Source organism: Neolamprologus multifasciatus, chromosome 18, assembly GCF_963576455.1.
Source record: "Neolamprologus multifasciatus chromosome 18, fNeoMul1.2, whole genome shotgun sequence".
Taxonomy (NCBI): domain Eukaryota; kingdom Metazoa; phylum Chordata; class Actinopteri; order Cichliformes; family Cichlidae; genus Neolamprologus; species Neolamprologus multifasciatus.
Genome location: NC_140456.1, coordinates 32375684 through 32398743, shown reverse-complemented (window position 1 = coordinate 32398743; position 23060 = coordinate 32375684). Strand labels below are relative to the sequence as shown.

The 23060-nt window shown below is 40.1% G+C and overlaps 1 protein-coding gene across 1 annotated transcript in view; it reads left to right on the top strand.

Moving 5' to 3' along the window:
• The window catches only part of brinp2 (bone morphogenetic protein/retinoic acid inducible neural-specific 2), a 337921-nt gene that overhangs the window by 134139 nt on the left and 180722 nt on the right, over nucleotides 1-23060 (top strand). The window lies entirely within an intron of this gene.

The following is a 23060-nucleotide window of genomic DNA, read 5'->3' as shown; positions in this document are numbered from 1 at the left end:
TGCTCTTTAAGTGGACTATTTCAAAAGTGGATTTTATGTTTTGTCATTTTATATTGACACAGAATCTTCTCTGCCCCTTTTTTCTGTCCTTAGCACTTATCCATATGGTTAAAGAAGGGTTTCAGGGATGCTAGTGACAGAGCTCACCAGTCCATCACAGGGCTAACACAGACAGACCCATTCACATTTTCATTCACATAATTTTGAACCAACAATTAGCCCAACACGCCTGTATTTGAACTTGCTTTGCACATGCAATCTGCCGAAATTCTCAAAGAAGAAAGTGAAGAAGAAAGGTTTGTTTTTTTTGGATGTACATTTTTTCTTCAGCTGCCTAAGGGTTAGGTGATTGTGAATTTAAAATCCATTTTACTGTTAGCTAGTGCACATTTATGTGTTCTGATTCTCTTGAGATGACAAGTTGACCAGTGTCTTTGAAGGAAAATGTTTCTGGACAATTTTACCCCAGATGATCATGGAGAGAACACTCAGCACAAAGTTCATTAAATAGCAACAAAAGATTAAATAGCCAAATGCTGACTGAAAGGGCATTAACCAATAAAACATATAATCACAATTCATGAACCACTTCAAAACGTCAAGTAAATGGGTGAAAATCAAACTATATTACTAGACTTTCCAGCATCTCTTTATTTTTCATGAAAGAGCAGTATTGTGGCCAATAGAAAGTAAACAGAAAGAAAGAAACTCATACTTTTGAACACAGCTAATTATAGCAGATTAGAGTTCTTGCCTCCAGTTTAGACATTTAATTAGCTAATTAATGTCAAGTGAATGGTTTTGACAAATTTTATGTCTTTATCTTGAGGGAAAGTTATTTTAAAGTAAGCCTCGAATGTTGCTGTGATATATGCAGTCTTTGCAGATTTATCGAAACAAAACATGCTGAATCTGTTAAACAGTGACTAAACATGGATCAGAGGGAATGGATAATGCATTTTGTCTGCCAGAATAAAGCAAGCGTTTTTTAAAATACAGTCAATATAATATCTGAAGATATAAATGAGTAACAGTTCATTTTGACAGGTGGACACATTAAATGAAGCTATAAAAAATTCCCCTCTCACCCCTGTGGGCGTTATATCCTTCAAGCTCAGGTCCTCTACCAGAGGCCTGGGAGCTTGAGGGTCCTGTGCGCTGTCTTTGCTGTTCCTAGGACTGCTCTCTTCTGCACAGAGATCTCGGATGTTGTTCCTGGGATCTGATAGAGCCACTCACCTAGCTTTGGGGTCGCTGCACCAAGTACTGGGACCACTGTTACCTTCACCCTCCACATCTTCTCGAGCTCTTCTCTGAGCCCTTGGTATTTTCCAGCTTCTAGCATTCCTTCTTCCTGATGTTGCTGTCATTTGTATCGCTATATCTATCACTGTGGGTGTCTTCCTCTGCTTGTCTACCACCACTATGTCCGTTTGGTTAGCCATCACCATTTTCACCATCTGTATCTGGAAGTCCCACAGGATCTTAGCTCGGACATTTTCAGCCACCCTAGGGAGTGTCTCCCATTTTGACCTCGGGACTTCCAGGCTATACTCGGCACAGATGTTTTTGTATTTTATGCCGGCCACTTGGTTATAGCTTTCCATGTATGCCCTGTCTGCTAGCATCTTGCACCCTGCTGTTAGGTGCTGGATTTTCTCAGGGGCATCTTTACACAGCCTGCACCTGGGGTCTTGCCTGGTGTGGTAGACTCCAGCTTCTATGGATCTTGTGCTCAGAGATTGTTCTTGTGCTGCTATGATTAGTGCCTCTGTGCTGTCTTTCAGTCCAGCTTTGTCCAGCCACTGGTAGGATTTCTGGATGTCAGTCACTTCCTCTACAGTGGCTTGCAAAAGTATTCGGCCCCCTTGAAATTTCCCACATTGGTCTTTCACGTGGAATTCCAATAAAATTTATTTATGTTTGCGGCTGTAATGTGACAAAATGTGGGAAAGTTCAAGGGGGCCGAATACTTTTGCAAGCCACTGTATCTGTACATACTGTGCAGGGACCCGTCCTTCCACAATGGTTCCTCCTCTTGCTCCTCTGTGGTACTGACACTCACCAGTCCCCGGCCTCCTTCTTTCCACTTGGCATACAACCTTAGGGTGCTGGACTTGGGGTGAAACCCTCCATGCATGGTCAGGAGCTTCCTCACCTTGATGTCTGTGCCTTCCATCTCTTCTTTTGGCCAGGTTGTTATCCCAGCAGGGTATGTTATTACGGGCAGGGCGGAGGTGTTGATAGCCCAGATCTTGTTCTTACCGTTCAGCTGACTCCTAAGGACTTGCCTGACCCTCTGCAGCAATTTGGTGGTTGCAGCTTTTCTAGTGGCCTCCTTGTTGTTCCCAATTGCCTGTGGCATTCCCAGGTACTTGTAGCTGTCCTCGATGTCTGCAATGTTGCCTTCTGGCAGTTCGATCCCCTCCCTCTCTTTGTTACCATCTGACTACAGTTCTCCAATCTAAATGACATTCCAGTGTCCTTGCTGTATGTGCTGGTGGTGTGGACCAGTGACCTAATGTCTCATTCATTCTTGACATACAGCTTGAAGTCATCAATGTAGAGGAGGTTGCTGACGATTGCTCCATTCTGTAGTCGGTATCCGTAGCCAGTCTTGTCAATTATCTCACTGTAATGAGGGTGAGGCCTATGCAGAACAGCAGTGGGGACAGAGCATCTCCTTGGTAGATCCCACACTTGATGCTGAGTTATGCTAGGGGCTTGAAGCTGTCCTCTAGTGTTGTCCACCACATCCCCATTGAGTTCCTGATAAAGGCTCTTAGGGTCCTGTTGATCTAGGCATTCCAGGATCCATATGTGGGGCATTGAGTCATAGACCTTCTTGTGTTCAATCCAGGCAGTGCACGTTGGTCAGCCTAGTCTTGCAGTCTCGGGTAACTGCTCTGTCCACCAGGAGCTGCTCATGGAGCTGGTGTTTCGCTCTGGTATTCTTGCCAATTCCCTTCTGTGCCCTGCTCATGTATTGAGCCATGTGCCTGTTCATCTTAGCCGCTATGATGCCTGATAGGAGCTTCCATGTGGTACTGAGGCAGGTTATTGGCTGGTAGTTGGATGGGACTGGTCCCTTCTGGGGATCCTTCAGGATCAGGATTGTGTCCTTCTCCCATATGCTCTTCCAACATTGCTCTGTCTTCAGCCTTGGTGGTGCTGTTCTCATATTGTTCCTCTGCTACTGATAGTTGGATGATTCAGTGGAGTACAGCTGGTTTATTCTCCTGCCTTTAAGCTCTCTCCTCTCCTCTTCAAGCGGCTGGCCAAGGCTGTGAGTCTTTGCTTGGCAGTTTCCAAGGCCTCACGTATGGGCAGCTTGCTGTACTTCTTAGGCACCGTTCTCTTTATTGCACCTTTCTGCATTTCTGATAGTTGGCTTCCCTCCGTGCTACCTTGATTTTGGCCTATAGTCTCTTTCTCCGTGGAGGGTACTGCTCCTTGTGGCTGTTCATCTTGTAGCCAAGCGTCTTTGTCATCACTGCTGCCGTGGTGTAGATCAGCTGGTTGATTTCAGTGATGGTCGAAGTAGGGATTGTAGGGATGTTGTCATGGTAATCAGCTACGGAGGGGCCAGGCTTCCATGATCCTGTCTAGGGATGGGTATTGATAAGATTTTCACGATTCCGATTCCATTTTCGATTCTGTTTAATGATTCAATTCTTTATCGATTCTCTTATCGATTCTTATTTTTTAAAAAGGAGAACACTAAGGTCGATTAGCTTAGAACTTTGTTTTATATCTTCTCTTTGAAGAAGACAGACATTTAGGAGTAACATGGTAAATGGTAAATGGACTGGTTCTTATATAGCGCTTTTCTACTCATCTGAGCACTCAAAGCACTTTATACAACTTGTGCATTCACCCATTCACACCCATTCGCACAAGCACATCTCTCTAAGTGCTTTATAGCTAACATTCACACACATTCATACTCCGATGGATGCATCGGAGAGCAATTTGGGGTTAGTATCTTGCCCAAGGATATTTGGCATGCAGACTAGGCGAAGCCAGGAATCGAACCACCAACCTTCCGATCAGTAGATGACCTGCTCTACCACCTGAGCTACAGTCACCCCCATGACTGTAGCTCTTGCATGAACATGGCCTTACAAACCCAACAGTGACATCTTAAGAGATCCACAGCCTACGGCTCTTCAATGGGGTGTCACAGGATCCCCAGGAAAAAAAATTGTAAATGTAAAATAATAAAATAAATATTCTTCTGTAGCAATAACAAAGTATAACATAAATTATTCTGTAGCAATTACACAAGAATATCCAGTAATGTCCCTGCCTACAATTAAACACATTCACTAACTGAAAGTCGGGGCATCTGCTGTGGCAAACGGGTTCAAACCTTTGACCACAAACTGAGTCACTGCTCGGTGACATTCGTCTATCCTGGCCTGAAAGGAGACGCTACCAGTAGACTGCAGCGAGAACTGCCAGCATCTGAGCCAGACTCTGTCTCTCTCATCATGGTCACCTAAGTGCACAGTAATGGCAGGTTTTGTAATAAGGCAGATCGCGCTAACATAATCTGCACTGTTAGTTGATTATTTACCTGCCGCATTAACGGGAGAGGACGTGCAAACGTTACCGCTGCTGCTGGGTTGAGATTCACGAGTCCGGAGCGGAATTAAAAACACGACATTCATTTAAGGTCATCGTGTGTTTGTGAGCAAATGCTTTTGCATATTCGTAGTGTTTCCTCCCTTAAATGAAATATCTACTTTGGAAGTTGCCCTGTTGTCATCCGTTCTTGTAAAGTATAACCAAACTTTTGAGCGTTGAGATTAGGCGCCGTGTTTCCTGTCAGGTAAATGACGCTCCGCAACGTGGTGACGTCATTCGGGGCGACTGGAATCGATAAGGGAATCGTTTGCAAAAATGGCAAACGATTCCAAGGAATTGAAACAGTGGGAACCGGTTCTCAACAAGAACCGGGTTTCGATACCCATCCCTAATCCTGTCTTTCAGGTTAGCTGCTCTCACACTCAATATGCCTTTGTGTGTGTATATACTATATTTGGTGAAATAAGTAATCGATCCCTTACAAACCAGTTAGAATTCTGACTGTGTGGTACACAGATTGCAATTAATCAATCAATTACTGTGTGTGTGTTTTCTAGCCCTACAAACATTAGCGTAAGTGGAAAGATATTATGGCTTTCCTGACAGCTCAGCTAACAAACATGAAGTGGTAAAAAATTTTTTTAACATTTAAAATGTACTTCAGAAAGTCAGCCTCAAGAACTGCAGCATCAGAAATATTTCTAAAATAAATAAAACAGCAGAAACATGAGAAGGGAATGGTCTTCCCTCCAATTTAACTGTTTCATGCAAGATTTACTGTCGGACATAAGCCCAGATAGTCTAAATAAAAAAGCTACGATTGCAGCATGCACATCGACACCGCAATTTTACCAAGGCTTAGTGTGTCAGTTTTAAGGACTCGTCGATTGTATCTGCAGGATTCAGTCCTTACCCTTCTTATATGTGTTTGTTTTCAGGGTGGTTGTAGGTCAAAAGGTAGAGCAAGTAATCTACTAAAAAGAAGGTTTGAGGTTTGTTCCTTGCTTGCTCCAGTCTGCATTTCCAAAGTGTAACTTGATGTGTGAATGTTAGATTGAAAGTACAGACATAGAAAAAGGTGCGTTGGTAAATGAGGCATGTTGTATAAAGCAGAGTAGACAAGCACTATATAAGAACCAGTCCATTTACCAGATGTCACCTGTGTTTTTTTTTAAAATCTGAACTATTACATAAGTATGGAAGAGTAATTGTATTGCATATATACATTTTAACTCTAGCCAAACATTACACTGCTCGGATCTCCTGCCAGCTTATTTGGTAACAATAGTAGTAAAAACAGAAGCTTAGCAACCTCTTTTAGTCCCATTTGCATAATTTCGGCTTTAAAATTCAGCCTGGTGGGCCACGTTTTTTGTTTGTTTTTTCAACTCTCATCAGTAACCACTTGGTCTGAAGAGGTGAAGCCTAGAAGCTCTTCTCTGTAACACAAAGAAGCCTCAAAGCCTTTCTCTGGCAGTGTTTCTTTACATCCCTTTATGTTGTGTTCAGCTATGCGTGCAGCTGCATGAAGGTCACAAAGCTGAGCTGCGGGCAAAAGATTACAAAACGACCTTATCAGAATTTAGAGTTTAATATTTGTCTGAAGTATAAAAATGCTCACATTGGACAGACAGCCTCAGAACTGGGTTGATATGATTAGGCCCAGAAGTATTTAAACAATTACACAGTTTTTGTAACTTTGCCTCTGTACAACGCCACAGTGAATTTTAAATCAAAGCGTGACTGAAGTGTAGACTTTCAGCTTTAATTCAAGAGTTTAACAAAAGTACTGCGTGAACTGTTTACAACCATTTTTAATTGGACGTTGGGTGACGAGCAGTTTCCCGGCTAGGCGAGGCCTGTTTTCTCATTATCCTGTTTCAAATAAAGGAGATAAAAGATCAGTTCCAAACTTTGAACTCGCATTTGTTAGCTGTTTACTGGAGCTCTCAATTTCACTTTTCGTATTCTGCTTCCCATCTTATTTGTCTCCTTCTTACTGCTCAGGGGTCGCCAAAGTGACTCATCTTTCTCCATGTCTGTCTATACCGAGGATATTCTTCTGTCACACCAGCCCTTTGCGTGTCCTCTTTAGGTTCTTTGTAAACAACTAGCCAAAATGATTCGACATTGATTTGTTCTACAATGCACATACTTTGTACTGTTAACAGTCATTTCCTTAAAAAAATAGACTAATGAAAAATTACAAATATAAACCCGAGCAGTAAAGTTAATGCTAAACAACCTAGCAATTACTAACTCAGCTTTTATTAGTCACTTTTTTTGCCACAATAATATGATGAAACACATAGTGGAGCAGCTGAAGGTTTCTGTAGTTAGTGTCCAAAACAACTTCACATGGGGCAGTAACGAATTACAGTTCAAAAAGAACTGCCGATGTCATTCTTCTCCTTATTCTTTATTATAAACTACTTGTGATGTTTATAGTTTAATTAAGCTCACTGATTTCAGGCATTAGGGCAGTAGAGATCAAGTGCAATGTCTTTTTTAAAGCTTGGGCTGAGTGTAGTGATTGTATCATCGCTGATTCCTATAAACATCCTTGTTACTTGTACCTGCTGTAAAGTGTACGCATATGTCTTGCAAAGAAAAGCGTCTGGACTTCTTTAAGTTACTTGAAGACGTTTCACCTCTCATCCGAGAAGCTTCTTCAGTTCTAAGGACCCCCTTTTGTCCCTCTGTGGGAGTGTCCCCCCACAGAGGGACAAAAGGGGGTCCTTTTGTCCCTCTGTGGGGGGACACTCCCACTAGGTTTAAATCTGGGACTCTCCACCATTTGACCTTAGAACTGAAGAAGCTTCTCGGATGAAGGTGAAACGTCTTCAAGTAACTTAAAGAAGTCCAGACGCTTTTCTTTGCAAGCTCCTTAGACTACGATGACCTTCTGCACAATGAAGGTGAAACATTAGCAAAGGAAGACTTTCTATCTTATTTGTCAGTGCTTCATTCGATAGCACTTTAGTTAAAAATGTTTTATTTGTTATTGATGTCACATAATTGTACAGAAGAAGAAAATGCAGTCTCGTGTATAGGCTTCCTATTAAATTTCCTCTGACAATGAACGCGCATTTTGGGCCTGACAGTTTCCTTGCTGAGAGGAAATTGTATGCTAAGCCAGCAGCTTCTCACTATGTGCTCTATAAATGATGCAGTGTAGTCCTGTGCCAGGTCCAGAGTTCATATTGGCCCCTGTCACCATTATCATTATTCCAAATTTAATACCAAAATTGATAGATGCACACTGTGTCTGCTGAGGCTGCAATTTGAATTTCGATTTCCTCAACTTGGATTACATCTATATTTATATTCCGATTTTTTACTTTGCCTTGTCGTTTCCTTCCCCTCCGTTCCAGCTCTTTAAAAATAGATTCTCCAAGCGCGTAGCCATGAAAGCTGTCACCACCATTTGTTCTGTCGCTAATGCAGACGTGCCTGAAGATGATCCATTCTAATCACTCGTGGCATTTTTTTGTTGTTTGTTCTTATGCTGTTATAAGAGTTGATGGTGACTGTGTTATACAGACATGCAACTGCTCTTTTCCGTCCTCTCTCTTTGTGGCAGTCTATGATGATTTGTCACCAGCTGGTCTGCAGTTCTTTACACTCAGCTCGTCTCTTTCCCTCCCTCTCCCCGGGTCACTTGGACAGCGGGGGATTTGAAATGCGTTTAACCAAAATTTCTTTTAGTTGACCGGTTCCATTTCTCCTTTTCCTCTCTCTGCTGTCTTTTCCTCCTTTCCATATCCCTCTGCATCAACTTGAATCAAATGGAAATGACAGCATCGCTTACAGATGAAGGGGAAGTGTAGTGTGAAATGACAGGTGGAAGTTTTATGACATAAGTGGGACAGGTTGTCATGTGATGCCATCTTTGGGAGAATCTGCCCCTTTTTCTGAGTTGCAGAGTTTTTGGCTTGTGCTTCTTTCTTGTTTCTTTTTCTTGGCACAGATGCTGTGCAAACAAACTAGCATTAACGTGGACCATTTGCATTTGCAAGTTGTTAAGAGTTGTAATGCTTCACTCTCCAAAAGACACAATTGAGCCATTCAGTTCAGGAGGTTATGCTGCCTTTGTGGGTCTTTTGTTTGCTGCATTAGTATTAAATGAGCATAAGAAGGAAATCAAACTCACACACAACCAGTGCAATGTATGAACATTAACAGGAGACAGCAAGAAACCAGCTTGAGTCTAAACTAATATTTTGCACATCTTACATTTTTTCCTATACTTATCTTGTGCTGGTAACTTTTGCGGTTTAACATGTTATGTTACACAGCGGTAGACGAGGATTAGAGATAAGCGCAGTATAAAGTATATAATGAACTTCGACCGTATCCATTATGAAGAAGGTTGTAATTCTGCTCACAGTTTGAGATGTTGAAGTATGAAGGAAAAAATACAGTATAAGGAGAAAAGAAGATTATTCTGAACTGAATTTAGGTTCTGCAGTTTGGGAAAGTGTGTGAACCTTTACAGAATTGTGCTTAACCCTTTAAAGCCGGTTGGAGCGGGCACGCTCCATTTTGCATAACTATTTTTAAATCCCGGTAGCTCTGCAACCACGTAAGCTACCGCAATAATTTTTTTTGCATATGAAACCGGAGGAGTTGTAGTTACATCTTATGCCATCAGCTTGTCCTAAGTCATGGTTTCCTTCTATCACATGTCCGCCATGACCTGCCCGAAACCAGAAGTGACATCATTTTCGCGGAAATGTAGTTTTTTACCATCAAGGCCTCATGAGCCTATACTGGTGTTTTTAAAAGTTATGTTTGACTTTATGACTTTCTGTGTCGTTTCTGGGATGCTTAGGACTCATATTACACTGCTGGAAATAGTTTATTTTGATGCATATGCTGCTTTTTTGCAAATTTGCATTATAATATTTATTTTCGTTTTTCCTGCAGTGTATAAAAATTGGTGTATTTCAAAAATAAAACTATGAAGACACTCAAAATAAATTTCCTGTGGTGGGAAACTATTTTTTGCAACTTTTTTGTATTTACAGTTTTGAGGGATAAGCCTCTTAAATTTCTCTAACTAGAAATATATGTTAAAAAAACAAAAACAATTTTCAATTTTTTTGTAGTTTATTGCACTTTTTTGCAATTTATGTAATTACTATGCAGTTAATGCAGACATATTATTATTAAAATTTAGGCTATAATGGTTGTATTGATGTATAGCAACACTCCCAAAAATGGCTCCACAGCATGTAAAAATATAATATAAGCTCTGGCGGACGTGGTTCTATGGTAGGTCTTGAAGGGTTAAATAAAAGAACCCTCTGATTTTCACACACATGGTGAAAAGACTGATATGAGGAAATACAAACAATACACACAAATGGAATGAAACATGGAGGTTAAATTTTGAGTCATGTTTTTTTGACAGTGAGAGGACGACTGTGTATTCTATAGGCATGGTCATCCAACAATGAGTATGTCTTGCAATAGTCTAAGGTTCCACAGAAGAACCCAGGGCAACATCTAAGCACCTCAAGGGCTTTTTTGCAGAGACAACTGATCATTTTAAGAACATTTACAGAGTTCATTAGCATTTTTTTATGACAAGCACCCTTTTGTTGCCAGAGTAATAGCTGCTTAACTTACTCTTCATGGTTGTGATATTAGTCTCCCAAGCTCTGTAGCCTAATAGGTCAGAATGTTCATTGTAGAGGTGGTGTCATTTGGGTACCGGCCTCCCTCACAGACATGTGGGGAGGCTGGAGTCAGGAGTGCCACCGGGTATTTTGAAAAAAAAATATCACCTTAGCCCCCACCACTTTACCATTGCAAACCATGCCAACCTTAAAAATATAACACAGCACAGACATGGATCACAGTTCTGCTCAGATAAGTCAATTTTTTCATTTCATGCAAGAGAGATATGTGCAAGCCATTTTTTTAGATTTCAATACTTTTTAATGTTATCATTTTTTGTTACATTGATTGGTACTGTACCTTACACCATCACATGTAAATGTATTCATGGATTTTCTGTGTGTTCTTTTCCTGTGGATGCAGTGTGGTTAGTGAAAGCTAAAAATATTTGAAACGTAAAGATTTGATTTGTGTAATTAGACTGTATCTTTGAACCTTTGCTAGACACCACCAGCACTGGTTTTCCTCAACTCTGCTGCTAAATCTACAAACGCAATTTCCTTCCAAACGTGGCACCATTAACTGTAAAAGGGGAAATAAACAGGCTCTCCAATGGCATAACATTTATTAACAAGAAGCACTGTAGCAAATAATAACCCACCAAACATGAATTTCCTTACTTTCTGTGCTTAGTTTAGATAAATCATTTACTATTTGTACTATTACAAGTACAAATACAAATAAAATTTAAAATCCATGTTAACTTTTTGGATCATCTATCAAGTGGAGTAAAAGTATTTTGTACTGCTTGAACATTTTTATTTGTAATATTAAATATCGACAAATATAACTTAAATAATCTTTGAACAAAGTGTAGCCAACTAAAATAGGTCTCTGTCTTCAGATCTACTAGAACTCAAAGGTTTTAATCTTTAACATTACTTTATGATGACAGATTAATAACATCTTTAAAAGAACCCCAGAAAAGACTAGCTGACTCTTCTACTGTTCTTTAGGACCCCTTAGAGTCGTCATCACTTTTCTGTCTCTTCCGCTTCCCTGGTATACACTCAAAAGTGTCTGACTTTGACATTCAGAAACACCCTTTCTACTCTACAGTGTTATTACACAGTTATTAAATGATCAATACAAGAAACTGTTTTTTTCAGCTGTCTTCAAAGTGACTGTTTTTGTATAAAGATGATGGTAAAACTCCAATAAGACAGAATCATTGAAGTCAAATAAACACAATCTGTTTGTGATAATGCAGCTATTAACTGTGATTTTAAAAAAAATCTGCAAATCTGCTGCCATCAGTTACAAACCTGTTGCTATCTGTTGCCTTCTACATACAAAGAAAATCACAATTAAACAAAAACTATCTATAGTCCAGCCAGAAAGCCACACATTTCAGAATAGAATAGAATAGAAGAATAGAATAATCCTTTAATTGTCCCACAAGGGGAAATTTGGTTGTAACAGCAGCCAAAAAGACAAATATACAAACAAACAGTACACAGGACACGGAACAGAAACATACACACTCTTTCTTACATATTTACATTAAGGACAATGGTTACTATAAACAGAGAGTACTGTACAGTTATTAAATTAAATAAAAATAATTACAGGTAAGAGGCAAACCAGGTTGTAGTGCGAATTGGTTAATTAACTAACTTACTGCAGTTACAGCATTGATGTAAACATCTATGTTTGTTGGGAGCAGTTCTGATTGTACAGTCTGACAGCTGCAGGGAGGAAGGACCTGCGGAAACGCTCCTTCGTGCATCTAGGATGCAGCAGTCTGTCACTGAAGGAGCTCTGCAGTTCAGCAACATCTACATGCATGGGGTGGGAGACTCTGTCCATCAGAGATGTTATTTTGGCCAGATTTCAAACAGAAATTCAGAAAATGCACAAATAGTGATGTACTGACCGAATTAAAATTAGTTCGCAAATGACAACAATTCACATGGGTTGAAATTGCCGTCTTTAAAACTACAAAAACAGTGCACTGGTGTTGTAGGAGCATGCACTTTCTTTATACGTTTATATTTCTAGATACTCATATCATGATTCAATCATATCTAACAGTTTCCTGTTATGTTAGAAATGACATGTCTCCTCTTTACTATCACCAACCCCTCTGGGTGCACTTTGGAAATGCATTCCTCATTTTCTGTGGTTATTTCTGCTTTTTGTTTGATTGCTGCACCCCTGCTACCCTCAGCAACAAAGTGCTTGTACATTTCATACAACGTATCCTACTCAAAATTTGTGTAAAAACAATGAGAGTGAAAGTGAAAAATGCCAGAAGAGACCTTGCAAAAAGTACTGCTTCAAGAAATCAGACTCAGGCAAGAACAAAAGTCTTCTTTTAGTGCTCGTAATCAACATTAAGGCCCATTTTTCTTTTCAGTCAAGTTTAGTTTCTTTCGTTTTCTCTTTAATTAAAGCCTCATTGTTGTAACATTTTCAAAAACTAACCTTGCATCTGACTTATGATGTAAAATAAGAAACTTTTGCGGTGCAATAATAGAAATGCTAATCAGTGTAATGAGGAACATAATTTCATGAACATTCTCCAGAATCTGATTAGTGATGGTGAAGATAATATGCATATAATAGTACAATGGATAGAGGAATAAAGAGAGTGATGGTCCAGATCAAGCACATAATGGTGCAATTAGACTTTAATTATTTCTATATGTCCTGTTAATTTTGTGTGTCATTGAGAAAGGAAGCCTGCGAAAAGTCGCACAGTAAACACAGCAACTCTGCATCATGTAAAAAGCACTTCTGTCTGGTTTGTAATTGTACTCCCGTGACCTTACTAACGCTAATATCTGATTATCATTAAGGAAAATAAGCACTGGCAGGCTTTTCTCTGCATTAACTTTCCACAGAGCAAGAGTAAAATTGGCTGCTCTCATTAGCTTTTAATCAGGGGTAATGGAGATGGGAATACATGTTAGCCACATTTTCCTGGGCTACCCATAATCTGTTAAATCCTTTAATCTCATCATTGCACAAGTTACATCAGCTGCTAAACAAGCTTGAAAACGATCAGTGGTTGAGGTCATGACATCTGCACTTTCCAGTGTGTTTAATGTCGTTGTGTATCTGATGTCATCGTGTTAGTGTGATCCTTATACCATCATATTAATGATGTAATTGGTATCGTTGAGGATAACCAGTAACAAAATTGCAATGTGATAGCTTCACAAAGCAGGAAAAATACTAAAATAGTAAAAGTATGGAGTGACAAAGATGAGGTTGGGCTGCACGAGTGGGATTTGTGTAGATATTGTTTTTAGAGCTGTTGCTTTGTATATTTAAGAAACCTTTTGGAGTTTTGTTGGTGATTGGTTAGTTTTTAGGAAGCTGGAACTGACCAGTCACAAAATTATGATCGCCCAATTATTTGCAAATTTGTCATATTTGCATTAACTTTTAAATTAATATTATTATTATTATTATTATTATTATTATTATTATTATTATTAATAATAATAATAATAATAATAATAATAATAATAATAATATTCATTATATATTCATTATGTTGCTGAACTGCAGAGCTCCTTCAGTGACACACTGCTGCATCCTCGATGCATGAAGGAGCGTTTCCGCAGGTCCTTCCTCCCTGCAGCTGTCAGACTGTACAATCTGAACTGCTCCCAACAATCATAGATGTTTACATCAATGCTGTAACTGCAATAATTTAATCAACCGATTCGCACTACAACCTGGTTTGCCTCTTATCTGTAGTTGTTTTTATTTGATTTAATAACTGTACAGTACTCTGTTTATAGTAACCATTGTCCATATGTAAATATTAGGGGTACAACGATACTCGTATCGATATTGAACAGTTTGATACAGTGCTTTCGGTTCGGTACGCATATGTATCGAACAATACAAAATTTTTAATTTATTTTATCAACTTTCCTGCTGACGGTGCTGTCTGTGTTGAGCGCTCAGTGGATCTGCGCTCGACAGTGCAGCCTAGGCGGAGTAGTCGAACGCAGATTCACTGAGCGCAGGGCAAGCTAGCGAGACAGAAGCTAAGCTCGTTGCAACATGGCAAATTGAACCTCCCCCACCCTCATTCAGATCTGGCGTTTGGAACTATTTTGGTCTTCATGTGACGTATGACCCTGAAGGTAAGCGCGTCATGGACAAAAGTAAAACAGTATGTTGGATGTGCCAGCAATGCTCAATTACATGGGTGGGAACTAGTATGTTAGCGCAGTTAGCTCGTTAACGTGTTGGCCGTCCAGCCCCACGCACGGGGCGATCCGCGGTAGCTCGTTAACGGAGATTTGCCGTGTTGTGGCGTTAACGTCATTTCAGATTAACGCTGACAGCACTAGTGGGAACACAACGAATATGACTGCACATTTACTCCGACATCATCCTAGTGCAAAGACAAGTGGAAGCAGACAAAAGCAACAAGCACGCATGCTACAAACTTTACCCGAGTCATTTAGACAGCCGTTAGCACATGATTCTCCTTATGGGCACCTGATATGTTTAATATGCTGCTGAGAATATAGCCCAGAAGAAGCTATAGTAGAGCTTTTATTTTGGAAAGAGACATTTCTCTGTAATAAACTCTCTTTTCCAAAGATGAGGGATTTCTCGATCAGATAGATTTATTTTTTTTATTACTTTGTTGTTTCAGCAACATTAAATTTAAAAACTGTACTTTTCAGTTAAAATATATATTTATAATTTTAATAAATGACAAATTAAAAAGGCATGAACATTTTTGTTTGTATCGAAAAAATATCGAACCGTGACACCAAAGTATCGAACTGAACCGTGAATTTTGTGTATCGTTGCACCCCTAGTAAATATATAAGAAAATTGTGTATGTTTCTGTTCTGTGTCCTGTGTGTTTGTATATGTGTCTTTCTGGCTGCTGTTACAACCAAATTTCCCCTTGTGGGACAATTAAAGGATTATTCTATTCATTATAATTACACATATCTATATATTACAGATATTTTCAATAAATGAACTGGTGGATACAGCCCTATCTGTCCTTGACAACAATAGTACATAGTATGTTTCTAACATATGGCTGTCAATTTGAAAAGTAAAGGGGTTAAATAATAACACGCTGAATAAATTTCTGAATGTTTTACGCCAAAATCAATCTAAAGTACAAACTGAGCGAGCAAATCACTTCAGCATTAACCATGCTTGTTGTTGTTTATTCAATCAAACTTTACATCACCTCAAACTCCAGCAAAGAAAAGTCTCATCTGGCTGAATCCGACTGCAAAGGAACAAGACCGCATGGAATAATCACACTCTTTTCAATTTTCATCTGTCTGAAATGACAAAAGAAGAGCTGTCAAGCAGTTCTTGCAGAGACACAGACAGCGATTCTGCTTCATTTTCACTTCTACTCGTGTTGGACTTGAGTAAGATTAGCTGCTGATGAGGCGCTGGGTGGGGCTGGAGGGTGTGTGTATGATCGTGTGGAATGTGAGGGGGCTATGGGCTTTTGCTCCACATTATCAGAGAGGCAGACAGCTTAGCATGGACAGAGCAGCAGGGCAGAAACAGGCCTGTGGTTCTGTGATGGAAACAGTCAGGAGGCAACAGCCTGCACAGCAGGGAACACTTTCCTGGTACATGGTGTGTATTCTGAGTTGGTGTGTTCTGTGCTGTCTGACCACCATAACTCCTACAGATCGCCTTCAAACAAATGTGGGGTCACACCTTGCCTGACACGCATAAAGGCACACAAAAGTTCAGAGTCTTTGCTGGCTGTTTGATATGTTAACCTCTTAGTTTCACAAAGGGATAAAGCAAAAGAAACACCAACTGCTGTGTGCATTATCGCTGGTTTTAAACACCAACTGGGTTCAAATGTACACAGAAGGCAAGAGAAAAACACACAGGACAATACAGAGAGCTAAAAGAGGCTGCTTTTATATATGCTGCTGTCAGAGTGACAAACAATACCATCATATGTAAATGTATTCATGGATTTTCTGTGTGTTCTCTTCCTGTGGATGCAGTGTGGTTAGTGAAAGCTAAAAATATTTGAAACGTAAAGATTCGATTTGCGTAATTAGACTGTATCTTTGAACCTTTGCTAGACACCACCAGCACTGGTTTTCCTCAACTCTGCTGCTAAATCTACAAACGCAATTTCCTTCCAAACGTGGCACCATTAACTGTAAAAGGGGAAATAAACAGGCTCTCCAATGGCATAACATTTATTAACGAGAAGCACTTTAGCAAATAATAACCCACCAAACATGAATTTCCTTCCTTTCTGTGCTAAGTTTAGATCATTTACTTTGCTTTAGAGAAAATTAACATTTAGATGGCAATGTTTTGTGCATGATAGTACGATATTAACAATGGTTTTGAGAAAATTAGTATTTTGCATTGTTGTTTAAATATCAATCGATAGTTCTTCCACATTTATACTCCATTTCTGTCAGGGCTCTGTGTGCGGGCAGGCGGAGAGGAGGATCCAAATGCAGGACTCAGACACTGAACTGTAACTCAAACCTCAGCTTTATTGCTGGCACAAAACAAAAGATGAAACTGAGCGATGGTACTGAACTGACACGAAAACACACAGGCATGATCTGATGGTACTACGCGACACCGAGCATGGGAAAACACAGGGCTTAAATACACAGGGTAGTAATGAGGGAATGGGCAACAGGAGGGAGACACAGCTGGGAGAGACAGGGGGAACAAAGCTGCACACACTAACCTAAGACAAAGATTTTCACAATAAAACAGGAAACATGAAACATTACTCAAAGACACGGACTCGACACAGAGGGGCGGACAGAAAATAATACATGAAACTCAAACAATAAACATCATGTATAGGAATTTCTTTCACCTAGATATTAATGACATTATTTATTGTATTAACATGTCTGACACTCATACTTAAGACAAATGGTAGGGGGTGTAGCAAGGATGTTGGGGGGGAAACAGGAACTCCAGAGGACCAGTCTTTTGTCTCTTGAGGACTCTGGGAAGTAGCAAGGGAGTGTGAACCTTAAGGTGTGAAACAGCTGTGTACTGCCTTTGTTCCTGGAGAAGGTATTTAACTGAGAGCCATGCTAGGCTCAGTGAGACTCTGCTGACCGTCTGTCCCGCGGTCATGGGGGCTCCACAAGCTTGGTTGTATGTTGTGTGCTTGGATTAAAGAATGTTAGCTACCGCTCACCGCTCGTCTGCAGGCTTTATTTAAGTGAAAAACTTCCACAACAATCATCATCATCACCACAACAAGAGAATGAGAAAACAATACAAAACACCAAGATAACTGAAACACAAAGTACCAGAGAAAGATAAAGAATAATCCATGATGCAAAAGTAAACCAAAACATAATGAACTCAAATTACTGGGTCCAACGGACCCAGAACCGTGACACTTTTACATTTATTTGCTATATTTTATCACTTTGCAGTGCAAGGTTTTACATATCGCTCTATTTTCATATATGCACAACATAAAAAATGTTAAACAATTTCAATTCAATTTTCAATTTTATTTTATTTATATAGCGCCAAATCACAACAAATGTCGCCTCAAGGCGCTTCATAGATACAGAGAAAAGCCCAACAATCATATGACCCCCTATGAGCAAGCACTTTGGCGACAGTGGGAAGGAAAAACTCCCTTTTAACAGGAAGAAACCTCCGGCAGAACCAGGCTCAGGGAGGGGCGGCCATCTGCTGCGACCGGTTGGGGTGAGAGAAGGAAGACAGGATAAAGACATGCTGTGGAAGAGAGACAGAGATTAATAACAGATACGATTCAATACAGAGAGGTCTGTTAATACATAGTGAGTGAGAAAGGTGACTGGAAAGGAAAAACTCAATGCATCATGGGAATCCCCCAGCAGCCTACATCTATTGCAGCATAACTAAGGGAGGATTCAGGGTCACCTGGTCCAGCCCTAACTATATGCTTTAGCAAAAAGGAAGGTTTTAAGCCTAATCTTAAAAGTAGAGATAGTGTCTGTCTCCTGAATCCAAACTGGAAGCTGGTTCCACAGAAGAGGGGCCTGAAAACTGAAGGCTCTCCCTCCCATTCTACTTTTAAATACTCTAGGAACAACAAGTAGGCCTGCAGAGCGGGAGCGAAGTGCTCTAATAGGGTGATATGGTACTACAAGGTCATTAAGATAAGATGGGGCCTGATTATTTAAGACCTTGTATGTGAGGAGCAGGATTTTGAATTCAATTCTGGATTTAACAGGAAGCCAATGAAGGGAAGCCAAAACAGGAGAAATATGCTCTCTCCTTCTAGTCCCTGTCAGTACTCTTGCTGCAGCATTTTGGATTAACTGAAGGCTTTTCAGTGAGTTTTTTGGACATCCTGATAATAATGAATTGCAGTAGTCTAGCCTGGAAGTAATAAATGCATGAACTAGTTTTTCAGCGTCACTCTGAGACAGGATATTTCTAATTTTAGAGATGTTGCGCAAATGGAAGAACGCAGTCTTACATATTTGTTTAATATGTGCGTTGAAGGACATATCCTGGTCAAAAATGACTCCAAGGTTCCTCACAGTGTTACTGGAGGCCAAGGTAATGCCATCCAGAGTAAGAATCTGGTTAGATACCATATTTCTAAGCTTTTCAGCGCCGAGTACAATGACCTCAGTTTTATCTGAGTTAAGAAGCAGAAAGTTAGTGGCCATCCAAGTCTTTATGTCTTTAAGACATTCCTGCAGTTTAACTAATTGGTGTGTGTTATCTGGCTTCATGGACAGATAGAGCTGGGTGTCATCTGCATAGCAGTGAAAATGTATGCTATGTCTTCTAATGATGCTGCCTAGGGGAAGCATGTATAATGTAAACAGAATTGGTCCTAGCACCGAACCCTGTGGAACTCCATAATTAACCTCAGTGTGTGAAGAGGACTCTCCATTTACATGCACAAATTGGAGTCTATTAGATAGATATGATACAAACCACTGCAGTGCAATACCTGTAATACCTACAGCATGTTCTAATCGCTCTAATAGAATATTATGGTCAACAGTATCGAATGCTGCACTAAGGTCAAGAAGGACAAGCACAGAGATGAGTCCACTGTCAGAGGCCATAAGAAGATCATTTGTAACCTTCAATAAAGCTGTTTCTGTGCTGTGATGAACTCTGAAACCTGACTGAAACTCTTCAAATAAACCATTCCTCTGCAGATGATCTGTTAGCTGTTTGACAACTACTCTTTCAAGGATTTTTGATATGAAAGGAAGGTTGGAGATTGGCCTATAATTAGCTAAGACTGCTGGGTCTAGAGATGGCTTTTTGAGTAAAGGTTTAACTGCAGCCACCTTGAAGGCCTGTGGTACATAGCCGATTATTAGAGATAGGTTGATCATATATAAGATCGAAGAATTAATCAATGGCAGGACTTCTTTGAGCAGTTTTGTAGGAATGGGGTCTAAAAGACACGTTGATGGTTTGGAGGAAGTAATTATTGAAGTTAACTCAGAAAGATCGATTGGAAAAAAAGAGTCTAACTTAACATCAATGGAACTAAGAGTAGCTGTAGATAATATTACATCTGTGGGATGATTATTGGTAATTTTTTCTCTAATGATAAAAATTTTATTTGTGAAGAAGTTCATGAAGTCATCACTAGTTAACGTTAAAGGGATGGTTGGCTCAACAGAGCTCTGACTTTTTGTCAGCCTGGCTACAGTGCTGAAGAGAAACCTGGGGTTGTTCTTATTTTCTTCAATCAGTGATGAGTAGTAAGCTGTTCTGGCTTTGCGGAGGGCTTTCTTATAAAGCAACAAACTATTTCTCCAGGCTAAATGATGATCCTCTAAATTTGTGACACGCCATTTCCTCTCCAGATTACGAGTCATCTGCTTTAGGGTACGTGTTTGAGAATTATACCACGGGGTCAGGTACTTCTGATTAGAGACCTTAGTTTTCACTGGAGCTACAGTATCCAGAGTCGTACGTAGTGAGGAGGTGAAATTATTAACAAGATAATCGACCTCTGTTGGGGTAGCGTTCAGATAGCTGCTCTGCTCTGTGTTGGTACAGGGCATTGACGATGATAACAGTGGCTGGATTATATTCTTAAACTTAGTTACAGCGCTTTCAGAAAGACATCTACTTTGATAAAGTCCACTCTCCACTGCTGCGTAATCAATTATTGTAAATGTAAATGTTATCAAGAAATGATCAGACAGGAGAGGGTTTTCAGGAAACACTGTTAAATGTTCAGTTTCTATGCCATATGTTAAAACAAGATCTAGAGTGTGATTAAAGTGGTGGGTGGGTTCTTTTACATTTTGAGAGAAACCAATTGAGTCTAACAACAGATTAAATGCCATGTTGAGGCTGTCATTTTTAGCATCTACATGGATGTTAAAATCACCCACAATAATTATTTTATCTGAGCTCAGAACTAAATTAGATATAAAGTCTGAGAAATCAGACAGAAACTCTGTGTAAGGCCCAGGTGGACGATAGATGATAACAAGTAAGACTGGTTTCTGAGTTTCACAGCTGGGGTGGACAATGCTAAGCATCAGGCTTTCAAATGAATTAAAAGTCTGTCTTGGTCTTTCATTAATTAATAGACTGGTGTGAAAAATTGCTGCCACACCACCCCCTCGACCTGTGCTTCGAGATTTCTGGTAGTTAGAATGACTCGGGGGTGTTGATTCATTTAAACTAACATAATCATCCTGCTGCAACCAGGTTTCTGTAAGGCAGAGTAAATCAATTTGTTGATCAATTATTAAGTCATGTACTAACAGAGACTTGGAGGAGAGAGACCTAATATTTAATAATCCACATTTCACTGTTTTATTCTTTGGTTCAGATGTGGATACTGTATTGTTCTTTCTTTGTGATTGTTTAAGTTGTTTGTTGCTGGTTTTTAGTTTGTTTTTTGTCTTTTTGGAAGCAGACACAGTCTCTATGGAGATGGGTTTTTGGGGGGGTAGCAGGAGGAGAGAAGCTGCAGAGAGGCGTGTAAGACTGCAACTCTGCTTCCTGGTCCCAACTCTGGATAGTCATGTTTTGAGGGGTTTAATAAATTTGTCGATATTTCTAGAAATGAGAGCTGCTCCATCCAAAGTGGGATGGATGCCATCTCTCCTAACAAGACCAGGTTTCCTCCAGAAGGTTTGCCAATTATCTATGAAGCCCACATCGTTTCTGGGACACCACTCAGACAGCCAGCAATTTAAGGAGAACATGCGGCTAAACATGTCACTCCTGGTCTGATTGGGGAGGGGACCAGAGAAAACTACAGAGTCCGACATTGTTTTGGCAAAGTTACACACCGATTCAATATTGATTTTAGTGACCTCCGATTGGCGTAACCGGGTGTCATTACTGCCGACGTGAATTATGATTTTATTGAATTTACGTTTACCCTTAGCCAGCAGTTTTAAATTTCCTTCAATGTCGCCTGCTCTGGCCCCTGGAAGACAATTGACTATGGTTGCCGGCGTCTCTAGCTTCACATGTCTGAGAACAGAGTCACCAATTACCAGAGTTTGACCCCCGGCGGGTGTGTCACCGAGTGGGGAAAAACGGTTAGACACATGAACGGGTTGGTGGTGTACCTGGGGCTTCTGTTTAGGACTACGCTTCCTTCTCACCGTTACCCAGCCTTTCCCCAGCTGCTTGGGGTCTGCCGGGGAACAGCTAGCGGGGCCTACGCTATCTTCGGCTGCACCAGCTACAGGGGCCTGGCTAGCTAAGGGTGAGAGCAGGGTGCAAAGCCGAGTCTCCAATTCAGTAATCCTGGCCTCCAGAGCTGCAAATATGCTACATTTGTTACAGATATCATTACTGCTAAAGGAGGCCGAGGAGTAACTAAACATCTGACACAATGAGCAAGAAAGTGCAGAAGGGACAGGTGAAGTAGCCATGGTGCTAACGGGTCGGCTACGAGCTAAGCTAGCGAAACAGTACAGAGACAGTGAGTGAATACTATAAATTAGGTAGTGAGTACACAGAAAGTGTGCTTCGGATGAAGCACGTGAAGATTATACTGTGAAAAAAGAATGTATTTAAAAGTTGTTAATTAAACTGCTAAGCAAATAAGCTACTCAGAAACACCACTGTGTTTGAGCAGGAACAGGAAGCGATACTATACCACAGAGCGAGCGAGCGAACACCAAGTGACAGCGCCACCGACCTTGCAAAAACCGAAAAACACTTGCAAAAACAAAAAGCGCTGCAAAAAGAAAAACACTTGCAAAAACAAAAAGCGCTGCAAAAAGAAAAGCGCTGCAAAAGCACACACAACACAACGGAAATAGGAAAAAACACAACGGAAATGTTTCTGCTAAACCATATCTAAAGGTCAAAATTCATATTTTATACAGTTGATTTTTTATGTTTTTCTAATCTGAGTACATCCGTCTGGTCTCCTTGACAATGTGTGGTATGATCTATGGCTACAAGTCTGGAATTTACCAGCAGATAAATATTGTAATTGTGTGTGAAGGTTGTCTTTTTTTATTTTTTATTAATTACCGTATGTTAAATATTTACTGTATATTAGACGTTTATGATTTCTGTGCAGGTTTTTGAATAAGTCTTTGTGGAAAAGACATGAAAACATTCAAACAAATCATCAAACACCGTCTCTTATCAGCAAAAGCAATTTAGTTCCGTTAGCTTTTCAGTGCACTACAGAATTCGTCCGCAAATTAGGGCTACACCCGGGACTGGTATAATGAATTAGCCTCTGGTATTCAGGGAAAAAGTCATAATGAGTGATGCATTACCTTTATAAAAAGGAAGCCGGCAGCGATTGCGTGAAATAAAACGTCGGTAAAGTGGCAGGTGAAAAGAAA